Source organism: Mus pahari, chromosome 11 (assembly GCF_900095145.1).
Source record: "Mus pahari chromosome 11, PAHARI_EIJ_v1.1, whole genome shotgun sequence".
Lineage (NCBI taxonomy): Eukaryota > Metazoa > Chordata > Mammalia > Rodentia > Muridae > Mus > Mus pahari.
The window spans coordinates 7,469,720-7,494,872 of record NC_034600.1 but is presented as its reverse complement, the minus strand read 5'-3'; the positions used below and the strand labels follow the sequence as shown (position 1 = coordinate 7,494,872).

Sequence of the window (25,153 nt, the reverse complement as noted above, 5' to 3'; positions counted from 1 at the left end):
TTTGAGTCAGTCATTGCTTAAGTGTCTTCTTTAGATCAGGTCAGGTGACCTTCATCAACTGTCCCAGACATTGTAGGAGAAACATCATAGCCAGTTTCACAATGCTCTCATTGTAGTTCAGGATATTTCATAGGCAGCAGCAGCAACCTAGGGCATTGCATATCTTCACTGGAAAATACCATATTGAAATAACTCTAAAAACCATCCATTTGCTTACAGTTGAAATATAAAGGGAATTCTCTGAGAAGCATCAACTGTGTATGGCCAAAAGAGAAAGAATTTATTTATTTTTTGTTATTGAACATTAAAATTAAACTAAACGTCGAAATTGCAGCCTTCGCGGAGAATAAGCCCGGGTAGTGAGGCCTTGGTGTTGATTTCTTCCTGTCCCCTAAAGCACCCAGTCCTGTATCATGAACTTTCAGCATCGACCTGGAGGCAAAACTGGGAGTGGGTGAGTAGCCTCTTTCTTCTTCCTAGAGCAAGCAGGACTGGGACTGGAGAGAGTGTCTGCCGAAACTGACCCTGGAAACCATCAACATCAACAAAGACCTGAATTTTATGAGGAAGAATTTTATAACCTGGAATCCTAGGAGTGCAAACTCTGCCTAACCCTGCATAACAATGAAGGGAGCTACCTGGCCCATATCCAAGGGAAGAAACTTCAGACTAACTTGGCCTGGTGAGCTGCCCAGGAGACCAAAAAACCCACCCCTCACCCCCAGCCCCCACCAGCCAGCATCGGAGGTCAAGGTGGAGGTGAAGAAGTCTGTGAAGACTGGCAGCCCTGGCTACAAAGTGACCAAGCAGAGGGACACAGACGTGGGCCAGCAGAGCCAGCTGTTCTAGACTGACTACCCTGAGATTGCAGAGGGTATTATGCTTCGTGTCTGCCTATGAGCAGAGGATTGAGCCCCGGACCACAGCTGGCAGTATGGCTGCTGAGCCCTATGAGAACAGTAGACCAGTGTGTTCACTTCACGGTGAGATTGACAAGGCTGAGGGCAAGTTTTGGACCCACTAAAACAGAGAAACCAAGCAGTTTTTTTTTTTTTTTTGCCTCAGACTGCCTCCTTTGTGGGGTCTCCTATCTGTGTGGAATGGGTCTGGGTTGCAGATGAGCAAGGATTCAGCGAGTGACAAACAGAGTTAGAGAGAGAGAGAGAGAGAGAGAGAGAGAGAGAGAGAGAGAGAGAGAGAGAGAGAGATCTTAATGTTTTGTTTAAAATGAGCGTCAAACTTTTTAATTAATTAATTAATTAATTTCTTTATTTACATTTCAAATGCTATCCTGAAAGTTCCCTATAACCCCCCTCCCGCCCCTGCTCCCCTACCCACCCACTCCCACTACTTGGCCCTGGCCTTCCCCTGTTCTGGGTCATATAAAGTTTACAAGACCAAGGGGCCTCTCTTCCCAATGATGGTCGATTAGGCCATCTTCGAGCATCAAACTTTTAACACAGAATAAACAAGAAAAGCCGGGCCGGATACATCTGCAGTTATAGTGACACAAGACAAAGGATTGTACACATCAAAAGACCAGGGGGACCAGGAAGCTTGAGGAGGAAGCCAGGTGTTCATTGTTAACCCCTACCACTAGGGGTTCCCAGTAAATCCTTGATTATGCTGTTCCTTTGGGCCAAGCGGAAAAACCTGTTTTAGGGGGATTTAAAACCCACCTTTTCACCTGACCAATGTGTATTCCCTGTCCTCTGCAGACTAGCCCTGAGCTATGCTGGCTCTGTTCTTTGTAATGCCTAATTAGTTTCACTGGTCTTTACCAGAAGTGAATTAGAATGTTAATGAATAGGTAACCTTTCCTATTGAATTTTGAGGTCCTGGTTTTAAGGATTTTCTAGGAAGTTGGAACACTGGTGGAGGCTCACTTAAGATAAAAATTCAATCTTTAAAGGCACCTATAATACTGAAAGAGAGCATACACCATTCTAACATGAGGATAGGGTTTGAGTATATAGGTTATTGGAAATGCCAGGGCTCCAGGAGGCTGAGTTTCCTTGAAACTCTTTTTCTCAGGACTGCTTCCAGGTTTCCAAACCTGTAATGTGAGTCACTGGAGTGGGCATGGCATTTTTTCTTCAGTTCCACTTTAAGATGGAGAAGCCCCAGTCCCTCCCAGTCTCCCAGTAGGAACCCCAGGTGTCAAGCACCTCCCTCCCCTCTCCACTCATGAATGGAGTGCCCACCACTCCCTGATGCTTTGCCACCACCTCTACCTGGTGGCCTGCCTCTCCTCCTATACTCCCCACTGGGCCTTATCCCTCTGGGCCCCCTGAACCTCCCCAGATGCTTCCACCAGCTCCTGGAGTGCACCCCAGCCCCAGTAGTACACCCACCAACATCTGGAGTTCATCCCCCCAGCTCCTGGGGTTCACTTGCTGCCCTGGGGTTCACCCCCAGCCTCCAGGGGTTCACTTCTCAAATCCCAGGGTACATCCTGCTCCTATCCCCCCCATGCTAAGGCCCCCACTCCCATCAGATGGCGCTAGGAATATGCCTCCCCCTCCCCTAGGCAACTGAGCAGCCCCTCCACCCCCAGCCTCTGTTGTCTGTGTTGGTCTTTTCCCATGGCCAGTCCTTGGAAAGTTTTCTATTTTGTCCTGTCCTGATCCTATTAAACAGCCTCCCCATGTCAAAATAAATAAATAAATAAATAAATAAACTAAAATAAAAAGGAGGTCAAGGCCATCTGTATAATCTCTGGTCAAACCTTGAAATTTCCATCACTGTGTTTAATTGAAAAAGAAACTAAATGAAAAGCAATTTATTCTGAATCTCAGTTAGCAGCATTGAGAATCCAGAGATATTGTGTGAAGATCTGGAGTTTCAGGGTTTTTTTTAAAACATTTGAAGGGGCAGTTGTATTCCTAAGTGGCAGTCCCAGCTCGATCAGGCACAAAGGCCATTTGGAAGTCCTGTCTCCAGCTTGAGAATATCTGTATGTAGGACCTACACACTTTTACTAAAGGGGCAATCATTATCATGTTGACTATTTCCTACTGCAAGGAAAGAGGTTACCTGCAGAGAGAAAAGAATGAGTTAAAATATTAACATGTGGACTTTTATTTTGCTGTTTAGAGTAAAAACTTCATAATTGCACACAAGGACTAGTGAGAGAGCACCGAGAGATGGGCCTCCACTCACTTTGGTTCTTCTGGAGGAAGGTATCACAGTTAAATGTGCTAATCTTTTGGTTCTTCTGGAGGAAGGTGTCATAGATATGATGTGTTATCCTCTCCTTCAGAATCTGTTGGGATCCCAACACCTTTTCCTCCTGGCTTGCTCTTCTGCCTCAGTTACTATTCAGAGTCAGGAAGCATTCCTTGATCACCCTGTCATCTCGATCTCATCTTACAGCTGGCAGTCACACATCCATGTTTTTATTTATTTACTTATTTATTTCTTTACTATCTTCTTGGTTAGTTGAGAAAGAATCTTGCTATAATGCCAAGGATGGCCTTGAATGTATCTTTCTTCTCCATTAGGGTCTTGAGGACTGAGATTACAGTGTGTGTCTCCACCCAGGTCTTCCCTTTTCTTAGTACAATCTACTTGGTAAGACTGTCCCTGCTTCTCCTATTTAAGATATTCCCATAACATGAACCTCCTGCATACTTCTTGGCTTATTTTAAAACTTATAATATAGATATTTATCACCAGCTAATGTATATTTCCCCCCTTGTTACTTTTACTGGGTTACTGGGAATTGAACCCTGGGTCTTGTATATCAAGGCGAGCACTAAACCCCTTAGTTACAGTCCACCCTTACCCAGTCCACAAAGGGACATATAGTGCTCACTGTTGTTTACCTAGCATGTAGATAGAATAGTGTTTCATTGCTTTGATCAACATGTAGTTTGACTCTTAAAGGAGCAGTTTTATTTTCTTTGACTTTTATCTTTACAGTTTATGGAAGAGAACAGGCACATAAGAAAATTTACTTTTGATATTGTCCCTAGCTGCTATGACTGTAAAAGAGGGTCCAACCTTTGCATGGTTTCATTCTAGTTAAATGTTTTGTGGTAATCAGAAGGACTAACACCACTTATTATTTGAATTTTTATTCATTTTGGTGCATACATGGTGGGGGTGGGGAGAAAATTGTTCAGGGCAGAAATTACTTAAAGAAAGGCTCTGGGTTAGTTTCAGGAAGTTTCCCCTGTCAGCACTTTGGAGGTGAAACTCTGACTTTGATCTAAGCCAAGAAATACAATGGATTGTCCTAGTCTGCAAAATTCATTTGCAAGTTCAACTGAAGGGAGAGTTGATGGCATTCTGTCATTGGCTCTCTGTGAAGCAAAGATTTCAAACATAGAAAACTGTGTGTGTACTTGTCTGGACAGTGAGTGAGAGGCTGTCAAATGCTGAGTTCCCAGGGATACACTCTCTCCTTTCTATGGCTTCCTCCACCAGCTATCCAAGTGCATGATATTGTGATGAAAATATAAATGGAATTTTATTCCTAATTTAGTCCATTCTTTTAATAAGAATATTTTCTTGTTTCTCTTTCTTTTTTGCTTCTGCAACTAAACATTCTAATTTTCTTGTTCTGCAGCAAAAACTGCATCTTTTATGCTGGCAGAGCTTCAAGTAGAACTAATAATTTATAACCGTGTAAGCTATTTGAGTGGTCAATGAGGACTTATATGATTATAGGATGCTGTTACATATGTGGCTTTTTGGTCACTTCTTGTTTTGTTAGGGTAAAGATTAGACAAAAATGTGTTTTGAGAAACTACCTTTCTTAAATTTCAGATCCTAACTTGTTTGATTATCAGAGGCAGAAGGAAGCTTTTGCTGCATTGAACTTCTTTGTGACATGAAGAGAGTTCTTCCAGTCTGAGAGTTAGCAATTTTGAAGTGCTAAGATGCTTTGAATTTTCTGTTATAACTCAATTCTGGAACCAAGAATTTCTTCCTTACTTTAAAGACTCCCAAGTCCCAAAAGCATAGCCCAAGTTCGTTCTGAAACTTTTCTCCTCACTCTTTCTTCCTCTTCTTCATCTTCTCCTTCCTTTCACTTCTCCTTCCCTTTCTCCCTCTTGAGACAGACCTATGGTGTATAGCCCAAACTGGCCCCAGACTCATATAGACCGGGCTTGCCTTGAACTTACAGCACTCTCCTTACCTCAGCCCTCCCAAGCGTCAAAATTACAGATATGCATCACTTCAACTGGCTTAAGGTTTTCTTGATGATGATGATGATGATGATGACGACAATGATGATGGTAATGATAAGATAGCACTGGTAGTACTTGAATTAGAGAAACTTCTTAGGATACGATTCAACCAGTTTGATAACAGATATTCAAATCAAAACCATGCAGGTCCAGAAATGATTCTGCGTAGTCACATATCCAAAGAATCATGAACGAGCCCCTTCATACGTTTAATGAATGATTTAACTTTCATGCGCACATATCTCTGAAGAAATTACATAGTCATCAAGGAACTCCAAGCAAGAGTTTTTGTTTGTTTGTTTTTTTTTTTTCTTTTTTGTTTTTGTTTTTTATTTTTTCTTCGTTTGTTTTTATTACTGGCTTTACTCATACTTATTTGTGGAACTGGAATTTGTTATATAGGTTTTAATGGGTATACAGCTAGTAATATCAGACTTCCATTTTTGCTTTATATACTTACTTTGATAAGTGCTTTTGTGCATATGAGGTAGAAAAAAGTTACTGTTTAGCTTAGTCATTTTCATCACTTATTGATAGTGTATATTTTTGGTCAATGGAACAATGTAAGTTCTATGTGGCAATGACTATCCTATTATAGCCTAGCATCATTCTCAGGATGCTATAGGTATTCTATACATGTTTACTGTAAGCTAGTGAACTAATGTGACACATACATACACACATACACACATACACACACTTTATTGTAATACAGTTGTTTGAGTTTTAGAAGTGAAATCAGTGATCTTCTTTTCCCCTTACTTTTTCTAAATGATGTCCTTGGTATACTCTGTTGTTATTATGCTGCCATTTAGAAGTTCTTATATATATATATATATATATATATATATATATTAATGTTTCCTTACATTTGAATAGTTTTATGAGCAACTCTTTCAGTATTTTATCCTGTTCTTGAAATGTTTCTATAATTCTATAATGTTTCTGGGGTATAGACACCTTCAGGTAAAGCAGCTGCCTTCTCATTCTTTATTTTGACAATTAGGTTGATTTTCTGTTTTTCTAATCATATATTGGACCTGATGAGCACTGTGTTCAATTCTTGTAAGACATTTATCTCCAAGGTCTTGTTGATCAAGTGGGGTGAACACAATGGTGGTGAGCACAGAACCAAGGCATGTGATGCTTTCAAATTGCTGACATGAATTTTAAGTTTGTTGCTTTCCAAGTTCAAGGTCAGCATGATTGCAAAGTTAGTTCTTGTCTCTTCTGAGACTTTGGGGCCTGAAGTTTGATTCTGTTGTCTCCTCTTTTCATAAAAAATTTCTACAGTTGGTTCCATAAATACTTTTTCATTAATTAAGTTAGAATATTTTATCTGGAAAAATGTTGTTTTCTAACCCAAATCCTGATCACTAAAATTCTCCTGGTTTTTTCATTCCAAACACCCTTCATTCACCAGTTTTGCTGTAAAGCACTTGCTAATATGCTAGGGTAATTAGATGATATTAGTTATCAGCTTTCCTCTAAAGGATGAATCAAAAATCTTACTTTTAAACCTTTTCTCCATTTTTAATTTTTTCTGAGTAAATATCTTGAAATATATCCTTAACTATATGGTTAACTAAGATTTTATTATTTATTTTATATTATTTATATTACATGTAAATTTTTCATCTAGATGCTTAAGTTTCTCTAATGTGGATTCTGTTCACATTTCTCCTTCTGTTTGTGTTTTGTAGGGAGCATGTGATGATCAAGGCAGACCTTGATGGTCAATTTGTTTCCTAAGGAAGGCAATGGTAGTTCAAACCTGCAGAGTTTCATATAGGGGCAACACTTTAGCATTGATCCTGCATAAATAATAGGCAGTCAAAAAGAAGTTTCAAAACAAAGCAAAAATGTTATAAAACTGAGGGTTATAGAGGCTGTTGATTTCATAAGGTGTTGAAAGATAACAGTAATATTAATATCATTGTATTTGAGCCCTGTTGCTGTTACGATGTCTGCTGATACCAACTCTATTGATCATTGTTGTGTTTTTCATTGATCAAATTGCTCATTTCTATCCTTATTCATAGAACAAAGTGTCACTGTTTAGTGAGTATAAAGTTATCTACCTTTAGGGAGATGGTTTATGTTTACCACAAGTGTCCTATGTCTCACCAGAGTCAGGCTTTGATTGAGAGCACAGTATTCTAAACCTACTATTTAAGACCCTGGAAGAGGACACTATGAGACATCTATGGTGAAATTACAATGAAGAACCAAGACAAAAAGAGTGAGCCTGTCAAACATTTCAACTCCAAGAGCAGCCCGGGACAACAGGAAGCAGGACTGGAGGGAGCCCATAGAAGACGCAGACAGACAGCTCCTGGAGCAGAAGCTGAAGCTTCCATAAGCCAGGCTCCTGGAAGACTGAGGGTGCTCAAGCTAAAGCAGCTCAGACTGGGGCTCTATGTGATGTCTCTGAGGAGCTGAGCCGGCAGTTGGAAGATGTTCTGAGTAAAAAACAAAAAAAAATGTGTGGACAACAATCAGGGAGACCTAGGCGAGGAGGGAGCACAGGGTGAGCCCACTGAGCCGGAAGACATAGAGAAGTCCTGAACCTATGCATTCAGGAATGGGAAGCCTGAATCAGGCATTCCAGTAGTCAATGGCAATAAGGAGACCTCTAAGGGGGACCCTGGTACAGAAGAGATCTGAGCAAGTGATGAGGTTGGAGACCGAGACCACTGAAGGCAACAAGAAAAGAAGAAAGCCAAGGGTCTAGGGAAGCCATGGGTCTGTGCCACTCTGCTAATACGACACTGAACAGGCTGAGTCCCCAGAAGCTGGCTGCTCTGTGCAAGGAGTACCTTGAGCTATTGGAAGAGCATCGGAACTCACAGAAGCAGATGGAGCTCCTGCAGAAGAAGCAGGACCAGCTCATGCAGGAGAAGGAACATCTGTGTGATTAACATAGCAAGGCTGTCCTGGCCCAAAGCAAGCTTGAGAGCCTGTCCTGGGCACTGCAACGACACAACCAGTCCCTAAGGGAAGAAGGTGTGCAGCGAGCCTATGAGAAGGAGGAGAAGCACAAAGAGGTGACTTCACACTTCCAGGTGACACTGAATGACATTCAGTTGCAGATGAAGCAGCATGACTAGCAAAATCCAGGCTACACAAAGAGAATATGGAACTAGCTGAGAAGCTCAAGAAGTTGATTGAGCAATAGGAGCTTTGTTAGGAGCATATCGACAGTCTTCAAACATAAGGACCAGCAGCAGCAGCTTGTGGACGCCAAGCTACTGCAGGCCCAGGAGATGCTGAAGGAGGCAGAGGAGCAGTACCAGTGGGAGAAAGAGTTTCTCCAGAAGGAAGCAGTGGAGTCCCAGAGGATGTGCGAGCTGATAAAACAGCAGGAGACCCATGTAAAGCAGCAGATTGCCTGCACACAAAGAAGTTCAGGAGTTCCAGAACACACTTTCCAAAAGCAGTGAGTGTTCACCACGTTCAAACAGGAGATGAAAAAATGACAAAGAAAATCAAGAAGCTGGAAAAAGAAACCACCGTGTACCCATTCCATTGGGAAAACAGCAACAAGGCTCTGCTGGAGATGGCTGAAGAGAAACCCTCTGGGACAAAGAGCTGGAAGGCCTGCAGGTGAAAATTCAGCGACTGGAGAAGCTGTGCCGAGCATTGCAGACTGAGCACAATGACCTCTTCAAGAGGGTATAGGACCTGACTGCTGGGGGCCAGGGCTCCCTCACTGACATTGACTGTGTGCAGAGGCTGGAGGCTGCCACTGCCTCTAAGGAACAAGGTGTTGAGAGTCCTAGGGCTCAACCATCCAGCTCTCCAAGGGCCACAGACGCTCCTGACTGCCCAGGAGCATCGATCACAGAGACAGCAGGCCAAACAGCCCGGGGAGCCCACCTCTGCCGTTGCCTAGAGATCATGGTGCTTTGGCACGCTGGGAAGGGGACAGTAGCCCCGTCAGGCCTGGTCCACGCAAGGCTTCCACTCTGAGCAGCCTAGTGCTGAGGCACGGGTGTTCTGACCTGGAGGGCATCGGACATGTGGAAAGTTTGAATTTTGTGGGTTAGTCTTACTAGGATGAGACCAGTATGAAAAACCTCATGCAGTTCCATAGTAAACACCTGTAGGAGTGCTGTGGGCTTTCACTTCGGATGGTATGCAGATGATGTTGGTGCCCCTAAAAACTGAGGAGTCACAAAAGATGTTATCTGCAGCTGCCGTCACAGTAAGCTGGCAGGTCAGATGACTCTAATATTTTCCTACCCAGCTCTGAGGCTCAGACCCCTCTTGGCCTTTTCAGAGCTCTTGACAAGTGAGAACACTCAGGCCTAGACTGTTCATTTTGTAAGCAGAACTTGGGCAGTTTGGGCTCTTGTCATTCACTCCTCTGGAGGTTCCATTGCTTCTCTTAACCCGGGAATGGTGTCCCTGGCAGAGGCTTTGTGGGAACAGAAGTGGAGGGTGTGCCTGTGTGGGAGGGAATCCCCTCAGGCCTACTTCCGGTCCCATAGTGCCAGCCAGTGTTGCTGCTCAGTCCTCAGTGGCCTTATCACTCACAGGCGCCTGTAGCCTGCACAAATAATTGACAAGTGGTAGGTACCCAGGGGATTCTTTTGGGAGGGTTTTTGTTTGCTTGTTTTTCATCAGAGATTGTATTAAGAACTGCAAAGGAAAACAAAACAAAACAAAACAAAATCCCCTGGAACTTTTAAGAGGAAAGCAGTCACGCACGAGATGCGTTCGCTGAGGCTGATGGTAGAATTTAACTTGGCATTTTAAATGGGGTCTGGAGCACCCTTACATTTGAAGAGGGATCTTTTGGATTGCTAGCCCAGCAACTAAGAACTCTGTGAGTGGTAATTACTTCATGAATAGCCAAGACTTTATATTTCCGGTGACCTCAGTGATTTTTCTCATCGACAGAGCACACACTAGGTGAATAACTACCTGCAGTTAGGGATTAGTCAAGGGAAGCTACACAGGGAAGGCAGTGTCTAGCTAATTCATACTTGAGGGAGGAACCATCGAGACAGGGAAGGCTTTCTAAGGGGGGAGGAGCACAACAGAAGCCAAGAAAGCTTGCTGTGCTGTGAGACTTACAGTAACTTAGGGACAGCTGAGCGAGAAGGGCGAGCTACAGTTATGTTCAGGGATTCCATACTGTAAGCATCTTTGACCAGCTTCTCTCAAAGGTCAGGCTTCCTGAGGCTCTAGGTATAGAAAAATCAGGGCTGGAATGATGGCTCAGTAACTAAGAGTACTTACTGCACTTCCAGAAGACCCAGACCTGTCATAGCCCTAATTCAGGGCATCTGATGCCACCTTCTATTTCTGTGGGTACTTGTGCACATGTGACAAACACACGTGTGTTTCATTCCATTATTTCAAACAAGATTTAAAAAATCAAGCATGATTAGACAGTGAGTGATATATACTTAAGTTTACAAATTAGTCCTTTAATACAAAAATCAAAATGCAGTTTTATTTTGTTAATCAAGAGAAATAATAGCATTTATCAAGAATATTTGTTCATAGACTATAAGAGACACAATCAGACCAGGAGAAACAAATTAGAAGTTTTGAGGTTAATGACTTCTCTTAAAATCACAGCCACCACGACATAGTAGAGTGTCTTTGGAGGCCACACCAAGTTCAATTTTGGGAATGTGAGCTGGGGGCCAGATAGCTCTCTGCCCTCATGCATGTCTGCCTAGGAAGCATGTCTACAGAAGTGATGTCTGAAACGTCTCAGTGAGCTTTCTCTCCTTGCTTTCCTTTTTTGCTTTCAACTACATGAAAATGGCAAAGAAATAAACTGTTAAAGTGAAACAAAGAATATTTGAAANCTAAGAATAGAAATGTTGAAAAAAGTTTACAAAGTGAGATANTTTNAAAATAAAAGTATATGTACAGTTTCAGGNCCACCGAGTCACTAGTAAAATGGAAATAATTACTGTTGGTGTTATAAACTCTCAGTGTGATCTCTCAGGGCAAACAGTAGACACAGGAACAAACAAGCCAGAACTAGAGCAACACAGGGACAACAGGTTGCTGTTCCTCCTTTTTGGAGCTGAAAAAGTTCACGTTGTATTCAGAATCAATCTCCGAAGAAAATAAATTTTTTAATTCGATATTTTGTTTATTTACAATTTAAATGTTATCCTCTTTCCCTGTTTCCCCCCTGCAAACCCCCTATCCCAGCCCCCTTACCAGGCTTCTATGAGGGTGCTCCTGCGCCCACCCACCCACTCCGGCCTCACCTCCATAGCATTCCTCTACACTGGGACATCAGGCCTTTCCAGGTCCAAGGGCCTCCGATGCCAAATCAGACCCCTTCAGCTCTTCAGTCCATCCCTTAACTCCTCCAATGGGATTCCCGTGGTCAGTCCAATGGTTGGCTGTGAGCATCTTCATCTATATTGGTCAGGATCTGGCAGAGCCTTTCAGGAGACAGCTGTATCAGGCTCCTGCCAGCAAGTGCTGCTTGGCATCAGCAATAGTGTCTGGGTTTGGTGTCTGCATGTGGGATGGATCCCCAGGTGGGGCAGCCTCTGGATGGCCTCTGTGGTCTCTGCTCCACTTTTTGTTCCTATATTTCCTTTAGACAGGAGCAATTCTGGGTTAAAATTTGGAGGTGGGTGGATGGTCCCATCCCTCAACTGGGGGACCATGCCTAACCTCTAGATATGGTCTTGATAGGTTCTCCCTCCCCTTTGTCGGGTATTTCAGCAAATGTCATCCCCTTGGGGTCCTGGGAGGATCTTGCTTTCCTGGCATTTGGGACTTTCTGGTTGCTATCCCCAGTTTCCGTATCCCCCATTGCTACACACCTCTGTTCAATTTCCTAGCCCTCTGTACATCTCCTCCATCTCCTCCCATACCTGATTCTGCCCCTCTTTTCCCCTCCCCCTCTTCTCTTCCTCCCAAGCCCTGCCTATCCTCTGCTTCCCTTGATTATATTCCTCCCCATTCTAAGTAGGACTGAAACATTCACTCTTTGGCCTTTCTTCCTCTTGAGCTTCATGTGGTCCATGTGTTGTATCGTGGGTATTCCATACTCTTTGCCTAATATCCACTTATTCTTACAGGACGGTCTCTGGTAGGTTGTTCTGTTAACCTGGTCCATTCACAGAGAACTTGTTTTCTCTTGTCTCCAAGAAGAACCCACACAGAAGCTGGCAGACTTACTTGATGGAGTTATTAGTACTATAGACTGCTGTTTCTTGCCAGAATCTTTTGTAGACTCAGCACAAAGTCTGTTATATCATTGTACTCTCCAGTTCAGCAGTTGCTCCATTGTAGGGATCACACTGATGAAGAACGTTTTAAATCATTTTTGATCATTTGATCTTTTAGCTTACATTTCCTCTGTTTTTTAAAAAAATGATTTTTTTAAATTTTTTTTTTGCTCTTTAGATATCTGTGTATATGATTTAAATAGTTACAGAAATAATGGTAATCTATAAAAATCTTTTATATTTGTGAATACTGAAGCTGGTTATTCTAGAACCCTTCAAATTTTTTTTGCAATAATGACAGCTGTCATTCATTCATGTGTAGGTAAAACAGTCAGTAGACACATTGTAGGTAATACAGTCAGTAGACACATTGTAAATTATCTTTTTAAATCCCCCTGCCCCAGTAGCAGTGCTAATGAAGAGGCTAAGACCATAATCTTAATAAATTAGATTTCTGTCAAAACCCGTTTTACTTTTATATATCCCTAGAAAACTGTATACAAGTATATAATGTTTTGACCACATTCATGCCCTATTATCATTTTGTACCCCTTTCACTCTCTCTAGCCTCCTTGTCCCAAAAGTCTTCTCTCCTCCCTTTAGTGACATGCTGAATTCAGTTATTATTAAACCTGAGGATGTGGGTATCTTTGCTAGAGCATCACGGAGCAATACCACTGAAGACTGTGACTCCCCTTTCTCAAAAGCTATTAGCAGAGAGTGGCTGCTCAGTTAGGGGTTGGCCCCTAATTCTACCCCCTTCCCTAGCCTTGATGGATAGACTTGATTTTGTGCAGATCTTGTGTAGGTAACCACAGCCGATAAGAGTTCTTGGCTCTGATAGCCATGTCATGTCCTCAAGACTTATTTTATTTTATTTTATTTCTAATTTTGTAATTATATTTATGTACAGAAAAATTAGTGTACGTTTAACCCAATTTAGTGCCTTTTCCAACTTGGCAGTATAAGCCACAGACTTAGGACCCAGGATATTGCCTCCAGTGGCAGCGAAGTTCATCGTATCTGTGATTTTAATTGGTCCCACTAGCTTCCACCAGCTTAGCCAGAGCACCCTTGTCTTCTGAGTTAACCTGTGTGAAGGCAACAGTGGTGCATGTCTTCCTGTGGACCAGGTGCCCCAGCCTGGTCCTTCCCTTGATGATGCTATAGGACACTCCCATCTTTAGAGGGCAGTTTGACAACATGGCAGTTTCCTACATAGGGCATGTAGGAAAACCACCAGATCAATGGGGTCTACATCATGGGCAATCACCACCAGCTGAGCCTTCTTGTTCTCCACCAAGGTGGTGACTGTATTGACTCCTGCTCAGAGGACAGGTGGTCTCTTCGTTGGGTTGTCCCCTTCTCCAGCAGCTTTCTTCTCAGCATGGACCAGTAGCCTTTGCTTCTTTTCTTGCTTTGTCTCTGGCCCATACTTGTGGGCAAGCTTAAGCAGCTGAGTAGCTGTTTGCCTGTCCAGGAGCTGAGTGAATTGGTTAATGGCAGGAGGTACTTTGCGCTGCCTATAGAGGACGGCTCTTTGCCACTGCAGCCTAATGTACTGGGGCCTTTTGATGAAGTGTGTTAGATCTCCTTTGGGCTGGATGTCCTGCCCAATGCTGAAGTTCTTGGGCCTTTTCTCAAACAAAGGATTGACCACCTTTTTGGCCTCCTGTTCCTTGACGATGGTGGAGGCCAGGACTACCTTCTTCCCTTCTGGAGGAGAGCAAGACAACATTTTAAAACAGTCTTTTCTGCTTTTTGCTTCTTAAATAATTTCATCCTCTTCTACTTTGCTTGCTGCACCTTAAGAGCAGGTGATATGGATGTCCTACTCAAGGCTGAACACTCGTTCTCAGCATTACTTGCTTCTCACACCAAAAAGAAGCTTCTCTATGGTTCATAGTTGCACCCATCTCTGGTTATAAACACAGATATCTAGAGGGCAGTTTGACACCATGGCAGTCTAGCTAAACAACAGTAGTTATGTTCTCACCTTAGGGCCAACCAAATACTGTTGACCAGGTTTCCAGTACCAGACATGAGTTCCCTTTTATAGAGTAGACCTTGAATCCAATCAGAAAGTGGTTGGTTACCTCCACAACAGGTATGCTACCGTTATACCAGTGGCATGCCTTATCTGGCCAGTCAGTATAATAACATGAACATTCCATTTCTGCCCCCAATGGCATAGCAACTTCATATCCTACTTATGAAAGCTGGCCAGCAAGAAGGAAGCGTCCAGGTCTGTTCCACCTTGAATTCTCTATGTCATACAAAGTATGTGGTATCTTCAGCAATAGGGTCATAGTATCTAGTTTTGGTGGGAGAACCAAGAACAGTAGCAATAGTTGAGTGCCTCTGGAGTTCTCTGAACAAAAACTCACAGTGAGGTATTCCATGTCTAGGACTGTTTTTTGTTTGTTAAATTGTTGTTGTTACTACCATCATCATCTTCGTCATCATCATTGTCATTATAATTGTCACGTCCCATCCCCCCTTTTTCTGTATGCATTTGGGGGCATGGAGAGGTCAGAATAGGCATCAGATATCCTGAAGCTGGAGTTATAGGTGGTTATGAACCACCCACATGGATTCTGGAAACTGAACTAAGGTCCTTTGCTATCGGCAGCAAGTTATCTTTCCAGGCCTCGACACTAGGAATTTTGCTTAATAACCTGTGGCTTTTGGGAGTAGTGTTGCTCTTCCTTGTAAAATACCTCCGTTCAAACTCCTGATTGGAAAGTTACATTTTAAAATTAGTCCATAATGTAGAGGCTTCCATGTGTCCTTTCATACATCTTTTGTTCTTGCTTACCCTCCCTCTGCTCTTCTCTTTCATCCTACTTCCCTTATCCCCACTTAGACCTTTCTACCTTAGAAGCGTCCCCCTCTAATGATGGTTTAAATTTTAAAGGTTATCCCCTTTCCCAGTTTCCCCTCCGAAGACCCCCTGCTTACCAACTCACCCACTCCCACTTCCAAGTCCTGGCTGGCATTCCCCTAAACTGGGGCATTGAGCCTTCACAGGACCAAGGGCCTCTCCTCCCATTGATTACCAACAAGACCATTCTCTGCTTTATATGCAGCTGGAGCCATGGGTTCCCCCATGTGTAATTTTTGGTTGATGGTTTAGTCCCTGGGAGCACTGGGGGTACTGGTTGGTTCATATTGTTGCTCCTCCTATGGGGCTGCAAATCCCTTCAGCTCCTTGGGTCCTTTCTCTAGCTCCTCCATTGGGGACCCTGTAATCAGTCAATTGGTTGGCTGAGAGCATCCACCTCTGTATTTGTCAGGCACTGGTAGAGCCTCTCAGGAGACAGCTATATCAGGTTCCTGTCAACAAGCACTTGCTGGCATCCACAATAGTGTCTGGGTTTGGTGACTATATATAGGATGGATTCCCAGGTGGGGCAGTGTGGAGTGGTGGGCTGTGCAGAGATAGCCTGGTCCCCAGTCGAGCAAAGGTCTGGAACCCCGGAGCCTGGTGGGTGGTGATTTCCACCTGCATGGGAAAGAAGGAGTTCAGCCATGCCTCTTGGGCACCTGGCTTCTGTTACACAGTTACAGCCTCCCACAGCCCCCCTGCAGAGAGGTTTGCGGCACCAAGCCCTCCCACATGCAAATAAGGTTTCCCCAAACTCTCAGTCCAAGCCAATGAGAAGTACCTGCTATCAAACCCTGACTCATCCCCAAAACTGTATATAAGTCCTATCCAGGGACTTATATAAAATAAGTTCAAGAACTTATAAAAAATGTTCAAGAACTACTCCATCGTCGAGCCTTTGTCTGAAGAGCTGTAACACTTGGAGAGATCAGCTCTTGAGGCCCTGCTGCACTCCTTACTGGCTAGTGGGCTTTTACTTGGCCCAGCCCAACCCAACTCAGTACAGGGCAGCATGGAATTATGGCACAGCAGAGTCAGAGGTGGAGCTGACTGACACAGTGGAAGTGGGGAAGCGACTTCCCTGCCTGCCCGAATTCACTTTCCTTCCCTGAAACCCTCACACCAGGCCTGGATAGAGATCTCCGTGAAAAACCTCTGGTATCCAGGCCCACAGGGCAGTCTCTGGATGGCCGTTCCTTCAGTCTCTGCTCCACACTTTGTCTCTATATCTCCTCCCATGGGTATTTTATTCCCCTTTCTAAGAAGGACCGAAGCACCCACACTTTGGTCTTCCTTCTTGACCTTCATGTGGTCTGTGAATTGTATCTTGGGTATTCTGAGTTCTGGGATAATACCCACTTATCAGTGAGTGCATACTGTGTGTGTTCTTTTGTGATTGGGTTACCTCACTCAGGATGATATTTTCTGGCTCCATCCATTTGCCTAAGAATTTCATAAATTCATTGTTTTTAATAGTTGAGTAGTACCTTCATTGTGTAAATGTATCACATTTTCTGTATCCATTCCTCTGTTGAGGAACATCTGGGTTCTTCCAGTTTCTGGCTCTTACAAATAAGGCTGCATGTGTCCTCATTACATGTTGGAGCATCTATTGAATGGCTGAGAAGCACCTAAAGAAATGTTCAACATCCTTAGTCATCAGGGAAATGCAAATCAAAACAACACTGAGATTCTACCTCATACCAGTCAGAATGGCTAAGATCAAAAACTTGGGTGACAACAGGTGATGGTGAGGATGTGAGGATGTGGAGAAAGAGAAACTCTCCTCCATTGCTGGTGGAATTGCAAGCTGGTACAACCACTCTGTAAATCAGTTTGGTGGTTCCTAAGAAAATTGGACATAGTACTACCTGAGGACCCAGCTATACCACTCCTGCCATATACCCAGAAGATGCTCCAACATGTAATAAGGTCTCTTCCCTTTCTTTTCTCAAGGGACCTTTGAAGTGATTTGGCTTCTACAAGCACTCCAGATTAAACACACCAATGTGAAACTTTAAACCTAGGATTGGCAGATGAAAGCCAACATTGGAACACAGTGGAATCCAAAGCTTAGGATCTAGCCTTTACTTACTTATTAAAAGTGCTGAAGCTGCTGGGTTTGCCTTCTAGTTTTGAAAGCTGATCACGTTATGTATTTTGATGTTAGAGTAGTAAGCTATCCAAAAGCTCATTTGCATAGGCATTTAAACAGGCAATCAGAGACCAAGCCTTTAAAACAGATTAGAATGATTTAGCATTACTATCAAATGTCAAATTGCAAGGCAAGCAGAGCACAATAAGCAAAATTTGCAATCATTTCCAAGACAATTTCACCTTAATTTATTTAAAACTTCTAGACGTTGTTACTCCATTGTTAGAAAAACATTTACTTAGAATAAATGAGACCCTTGGGTTTGATCATCATCACTAAAACATGTACAGAAAGTAGACTGAGAGATTATTAAATGCATTATTAAAAATTATGATAGTTTGTGAAATTGTAAAATTCAGCACATAAAATTTCAAATTAACCTTTATTGGTCACTTTCATAGTAAAGTACACATTTGTCTTGAAATATGTCTCTTGATTTTTTACAGCCTGTCTTAGTCAGGGTTTCTATTCCTGCACAAACATCATGACCAAGAAGCAGTTGGGGAGGCAAGAGTTTATTCAGCTTACACTTCCACATTGCCATTGATCACCAAAGGATGCAGGACTGGAACTCAAGCAGGTCAGGAAGCAGGAGCTGATGCAGGGGCCATGGAGGGATGTTCTTTACTGGCTTGCTTCCACTGGCTTGCTGAGCCTGCTCTCTTATAGAACCCAAGACTACCAGCCCAGAGATGGCACCACCCACAAGGGGCCTTTCCCCTTGATCACTAATTGAGAAAATGCCTTACAGCTCGATCTCATGGAGGCATTTCCCCAACTGAAGCTCCTTTCTCTGTGACAACTCCAGCCTGTGTCAAATTGACACAAAACCAGCCATTTCACAGCCACACCTTCAGGTTATACTGAGGAACTGTAAAAGAGAAGAGGAAATGCAGGCTTATGTTTCTCTTCCTTGGGTTTTCTTTACATTAGACTATAGTTTATCATCTCTATGAAACACAGAATAGCAGGGTGTAAACTCTTCCCCCTGGTTTCTTTCCTTCCTCCCTCCTCCCTCTTTGCTCCCTTTCTCCCATGTTTTCTCCCCTTTCTTTCTTCCTCCCCTTCTCCTCTCACTTTGATCCCAGCTCACTGAAAAATTTCTCCTGGTAGTTTTGGAAAGCATGCTTCTTCCACGTATTTAAGAGCTTTTTTGGCATGCAGTGCTGCCAATGTTAACACTGGCAATTGGTGTAATTTACAATGGTGCATTAAATATAATTATGATATTTTTACATCACTTGCTTAAGTCAATTTGTGATAAACCTGTGCCGGCAAAGATGGATGTGCTAGTGATTATTGCATGTTCTTGAACTGTATAGAAGTTCAATATGTTGAGCTCCTAAAAATTAATTTTATAGCATCTTTGATAGTTTTTAATAAAGCTATAATGAGTTTCTACATCTTTGAATTGAGCAATTCCCCATCTGGAAAAGATACCCTGAAAAAATAATTTCAGTGTCTTTTGGAATTGGTTAAATTCTGTCTTAACTGACTTCTAAGCCTTAGGATTGAGTGATCTCCCAGTATTTTTGTGTACCTAGAACCTCATAAGGCATGTGAGGATATAGCAGTTCATTTAAAATTTAAGGCCTCATTTAGGGGGTTCCTTGAGGGATACAGTTGAATGTTACAATGCCTAATCTCTGTTCCCTACCTTCTGTGAACTGGGCATTTTGGTTTCAGGTGTATGGTGTTTGATTAGTCTTGACTCATGTTTCTTTTGGGCAGTTGTTTTGCTTAAAGTATTTACCTTCCAGGACTCATAATTTTCTTTCTGCTTTCCAAGTTCTACAGAGATTTTATTTTAAGTTGTTGTGCCTTTACCAATTCAATTGGTTTCCCAGCTTAACATTCTTCTAAAAAAAAAAAAAAAAAATAGTGAGAGTGACCCAGTATCCAGATTTTACCAACTATACCTGAGATTTTGCATGAGAGTTAGGAGCCTAATGGAAAACAGGGAGTGGTTGTTTTCTACATCTCTTCAGACTAATACATAGATAGTAACCTTCTAAAGTGTATGGCATTAGATCTTTTACAGAATTAAATCTTAATTCTTTCTAGCTTAGAAAATCAGTAAAAGGAAACAACAGGATGAAAAACCGCCTTATCAGTGCCTACAAGATAATTGGTAATCCATAGGGTACCTTTAGATAGATTGTGTTGGTAATATGCAAATTCAATTGAAAAAAATCTGTGAAAATAGGACCACTGTTTGTATTTCTATGGTTGAGTGTGTTTTTGCGTGCTCCCATTAGTCCACTGTGAGTAAAGTCTTGGTCCCAGATTAACACTGATGAGTACTGTGCTATATAGAGTGAGAGGTGCTAAGATCATTGGGGTCTGGGGACCTCCATTTCTTCTGTGACCCCTTTAGAAGTTCTCTCAAGAAAAATGCTGTAAAAAGAACAAACCTGACCGCAGTTGTTTGCTTTCAGATCCTATTCAAGGTGTTGCCACATGATCCAATGAATGCTGTCACCTCACTGTGTCAACACCCTCTACCCTTACCAGATGCCACACAAATGGAATCCTCACCTGACCTTGGGATTTGAACTTCTAAAACTGTTAACTAAATCAGTCTTTTCTCTTTATACAGTAAGTCCCCTTAAACACTCTGTTACTGTAATGTAAACAAACTAATACAATCTTTCATTATCTATTACTTAATTATTTGGAGTGCTTACAGGAGACCCAAGTTGGATCAAGTATGCTGATTATGTTGCAACAGAATGATAAAATAATGACTCAGTGACCTTTGACCTCTCTGTGATGGTTTGTATATTCTTGGACCAGGGAATGGCACCATTTGGAGGTGTGGCCTTGTTGGATAGGTGTGACCTGGTTGGAATAGGTATGTCACTGTGGGTTTGGGCTTAAGACCCTCACCCTAGTTGCCTGGAAGTCAGTCTTCCACTAGTAGCCTTGGGATGAAGACATAGAACTCTCAGCTCTGCCTGTGCCATGCCTGCCTGGATGCTGCCATGTTCCCACCTTGATGATAATGGACTGAACCTCTGAACCTGTAAGCCAGCCCCAATTGTTTTTTTTTTTTTTTTTTTTTTTTTTTTTTTTTTTTATAAGACTTTCCTTGGTCATGCTGTCTGTTCACAGCAGAAAAACCCTAACTAAGACACTCTCTGAAGGCCTAATCCTTTGTTTCTCTATTAGTCCTAGCACTTACAGTTTTTAACTTATAGATATTTGGTATATACTTGTCATAGCAGTAAGATATAGCTGCATATACAGACATACTGTATTCATTCATTTTATATCTCCTCCAGGTGGTTTACACATTTTTATTCACACACTGAGTAGATTATAGAGAGAATATGAAATTGGTCATAGTACTGTTGAGTTTCCAAACCTTCATAAAACAGACAGACATTCAGAGAATGCTAAACTTAAATGGCTTTGTTCCATGGTGGTGGTAGGAAAGGCAACTATGAGTAGGGACATGTAGATATCACTGGAAGTCAGCTGTAAGACAGAATAAATAATCCTGATTCCTTCTCTGCTTTTAATGAAATGAAGCATGTTTTCAGGATGATATGATCCTGTGAGGAACTATCATGAATCATTTTTTATTGGGAAGAAATTGTTCAGTAGTAAGACTCTGACACTAAAGTAACCATCCCTGGCAGAAGAATGTGAAAAGCTGGGAATCACTTCAAGGTCCATTTGGAAACAATTATGCTGAGAATAACATTGCAGATGTCTGCTTCTCTCCATTATTTGTACAAGAACAATGTGACTTTTGTGACAGTGACTCAGATGACAACCTGACATCTTTCAGAAAATGGAACAAACCTTCACTAGGCAGAAAAATTTACACAGTTTCAAATATTGTGAAGTTTTTTTTTAAAAGCAGTATTAATTATAATAGTTATGACTTGATTGCCTTTGGTAAAAAAATCAGAGGATGATATAATCAGATCTCCTTTAAAACCTGTTATGCTACATCTAAATCTGTGTGCCAGTCTTGTGACATCACTTAAAAGGCCATTCGTGTTGGTTGCTTTGTTTTTAATCAAGGGAGATTAAAACATCTATCTTCAGAAATGTAGCATCATTAAAAAAGATTTAAATCTCTTTATCTCCTAAGAAGATAGGAGGAATGAAGTGGAGCTGTGTGTACACTTATGAGGGAGTAAATGATTTTTTTTTAATGGCCTAGAAGAGCAGACAAGGCCTGGGACCAAGTTCCTCTATACTTTTTGACTTTGAGATATCTTTCCTGTAATCAGAGTCTTCCTTGTTTAATAAAATTTCAGGTAAAAGACTAAAGACCAAGGCTGGGGTGCACCTCAGCTGCTACAGTACTATGGATGAAGCTGTGTGTTCAATCTCCAGCACTGAATAAACTAGAAATGCCTATTTAGGCCTATTGGAAGATAGAAAGTCAGAAGTTCGAAGCTATCCTCAGCTTCATAGGGAGTTCAAATCCAGCCTTGGCTAAACGCAACCTTGTCTTAAAAACAAAACAAAGATTTTAAATACCCATTGTACTGTTTGGCAGATTCATGAAGTAGAGAAAGGAATTTAACAAAAGCCTCTCCCTGGGTTGAGAAAAGACAATGGAATGTTATCAACAGTGAGAAATGTAACTTGAGTTGTGATTGTGCAACCTGAGGACACCCACATATAGCCACAGGAACATTTATGTATGTATGCCAAGACTATTTCGCCTCCCACCGAAATGATTCTTTGTTTCTTTCTGTTTCTGTCTCTGTCTCTCTGTCTCCATCTCTCTCTGTCTCTGTCTCTCCATCTCCATCTCTCTCTGTTTCTGGGTGTGTGTGTGTGTGTGTGTGTGTAGGTGTGCCTCACACACTCAGAATAACTTTAAAAAGTCAGTTCTCTTCTACCATGTAGGTCACTAAGCTCAGACTCAGGTTTTCAGGCTTGTTAGCAAGCACCTTTACATACTAAAGCATCTCACTGGCCTTTAAAAAAATGTATTATTAATTAAATTTGTCCACTGACCATTTCACATGTATATATAACAGATATTAACTATTCTTTCAACTTTCTATTACCTCTGTTTAATCTCTTCTTACATATATGCCTCTTTCTCACATTCATGTCTTTTAGTTTTGTGACCCATTGAATTTAATCAGTGCCCTCTGTGTGACCATGGTTCTGAAGCTATATTTGCTGGATTCTGGTGGGTTCAGCAGTGAGTATACAACTAAAGTAAAGGACTTCCTCCTCTCAGATCTATCAATAGCCAATAGTTCAGCAATAAGTGGTAGAGCCCCATGAGGCCCTGCTCCTTCCATGACAGATTGCTGGCAGTTCTAGACGTGTGCAGGGCCACTGCAAATAACCACATGTAAGAGTTCATGACTCCAACAGTTGTGTCACATTTTACATTAAATGACATTACATAGTCATTTACATTAAAGACATTTCATAGTCTTTCACCTTATCTTCCAACTGTTATGTACATCCCATACCTTGTTTAGCAATGTTTCTTGAGCCTTGGAGAGTGTGATGTAAATGTCTTATTTAGGGTAGAATTCTCAACTGTCACTTATTTTCAGCATCTTCAGCAGCCATGACTCTATGCATCTACTATCATTCACTGCAAAGAGAGGTTTCTCTGATTAGGGTTGAGAGTGGCTTTTGTCTATGGGTATAAACAAATATTTGTAAAGCAATATGAAACCATGCAAATTAAAAAAATAGTATTTTAACCAGGTTTATGAATAAGCATGGGTTCACTCCTGTGGAATAGGCCTCAAATACAAAGACAGGGTGGTTGGTTGCACCTAAAACAATAATGCCATTATTGCACTGCTGGATCTATCTTACCTACAGCTTGGATTTGTAATTTGGATGGTTCACAGTTATATAGGACCAATGAGAGAGAGAGAGAGAGAGAGAGAGAGAGAGAGAGAGAGAGAGAGAGAGAGAGAGAGAGAGAGAGAGAGAGAGAGAGAGAGAGAGAAAGAGAAAGAGAAATGAATCATGTAGTGAATAAACCTTGAAAGTATTTTTGTCTTCTCACTGCCAATCCTTCAGGACAAGACACCTGACCCGAAGTACAGAATTCTACTCTCAATTCTAGTCAATTCTAGTTACCTCTTAACAGTTGTTGGTCAAAATTCTTTATTTCTTATAACAATGATGTTTCCTTTATTTGTTTTAAATTTTAAATATTTTTATTGAAAATACTTTTTTCATATAGTATATTCTGGTCCTGTTTTTTCTTTCCTTACCTTCTCTCAAATCCTCCCCAGCCAACTATCCCCATACCTTCTTTCTCTCTTTCTTCAGAAAACAAAACAAAACAAAAAACCAAAGAGGACATTAAAAGCAAAACAACCCCCCTCAAAAGAAGCTAGCATAGCAACCAGAGAAAAGAAGAAGAAAAACAAAACAAAACAACCCAAAACATAAAAACACAGATATACACATGCAGACATAATTGCACACACACACACACAGATACACCAAAATACCATAAAAACAAAATCTGTAACCATAACAGATAAGCAAAAGACAAATAAGAAAAAATTTTTTAAAAAGCTCAAAGAAAGGACTTTGAAACAAAACATCTCCAAAACTTACCTTGGATTCAGTTTGTATTGACCATTTCCTGTGCTGGGCATGGGGCTTCCCCTTAATGCTACCCCCACTCCAGTGAAGTCTGCCTGTCAGGTTGGGTCAAAAGGCCTGAAGGCAGTCATGAGGCAAGGAGTTTCAAGGAAACTATGCCTCCTGGAAACTTGACATTCCCATAGCCCGTATACTCAAACCTTGTCCCCGAATTAGTCTGGTGTTTGCTCTCTTTCAGTATTGTTTTATTATAAGTGCCTTTAAAGATTGATTTTTGACATATAGCTAAGCCTCCACCAGTGTTCCAATGTCCTAGAAAATCCTTCAAGCCTAGTAGCTTGGAATTCATAGGAATTCAGTAAGAATGTTACCTATTCAGTAACATTCAAATTCACTTCTAGTAGAGACAGTGAAACTAATTAGCCATTACAAAGAACAGAGCTAAAAAGCTCAGGGCTGGTCTGCATAGTCATTACTTAGGACAATAGCTGAGTCTTACCCAAACACAGGAATACACAATGGCTGAGCAAATAGGTGGGTTAACCATGAAAGAGTTAGTGGAAGGGAATTCCCATGGGACAAGTTTCTTCTCTAGGCCCAAAGGAATAGCATTAATCAGGTATTTACTAAGAACCCCTGGTGGTGGATTTAACAATAGACTAGCATTACACCTGGCTCCATTTTAAGTGGTAAATTCTGCCTGGTCCTCGCCATCTTTTGATGTATGCATTCCTTTTGTTTTGTGTCATGTACCTTGGAGGATGTGTCCACCTGGCTTTTCTTGTAATTCTTCTGTATAAAAAAGTCCAGTTTTCGTTTGGACATTGCATCCCAATTCAACACACTCTCTCATGTCCGCGTCTGTTTGTCACCCCATTCCCACCGACACTATGCCCATCTCTCCGAGACTCGGATTCACATGGATTGAGGAGGGCCCACTGAGCCCGGTCCGTGGCACCTTAAGTGTGGCTTGTATACCCAGTAAGACTTCATTGGATAAAACTGGTTTTTATTTTATTCATTTTTTTTAGATATATTTTTTTATTATTATTATTTTCTTTATTTACATTTCAAATGCTATCCCGAAAGTTTCCCATACCCCTCCCCCCACCTCTGTTCCCCTACCCAC

The 25,153-nt window shown here is 41.7% G+C and overlaps 2 pseudogenes; both read left to right on the top strand.

Annotated features, from left to right (window-relative positions):
* The first annotated feature begins 413 nt into the window (after positions 1–413).
* Positions 414–4,841, top strand: LOC110329251 (annotated as a pseudogene).
* A 2,577-nt stretch (positions 4,842–7,418) lies between these two features.
* LOC110329191 lies at positions 7,419–9,093 on the top strand (annotated as a pseudogene).
* The last annotated feature ends 16,060 nt before the right edge of the window (positions 9,094–25,153 follow it).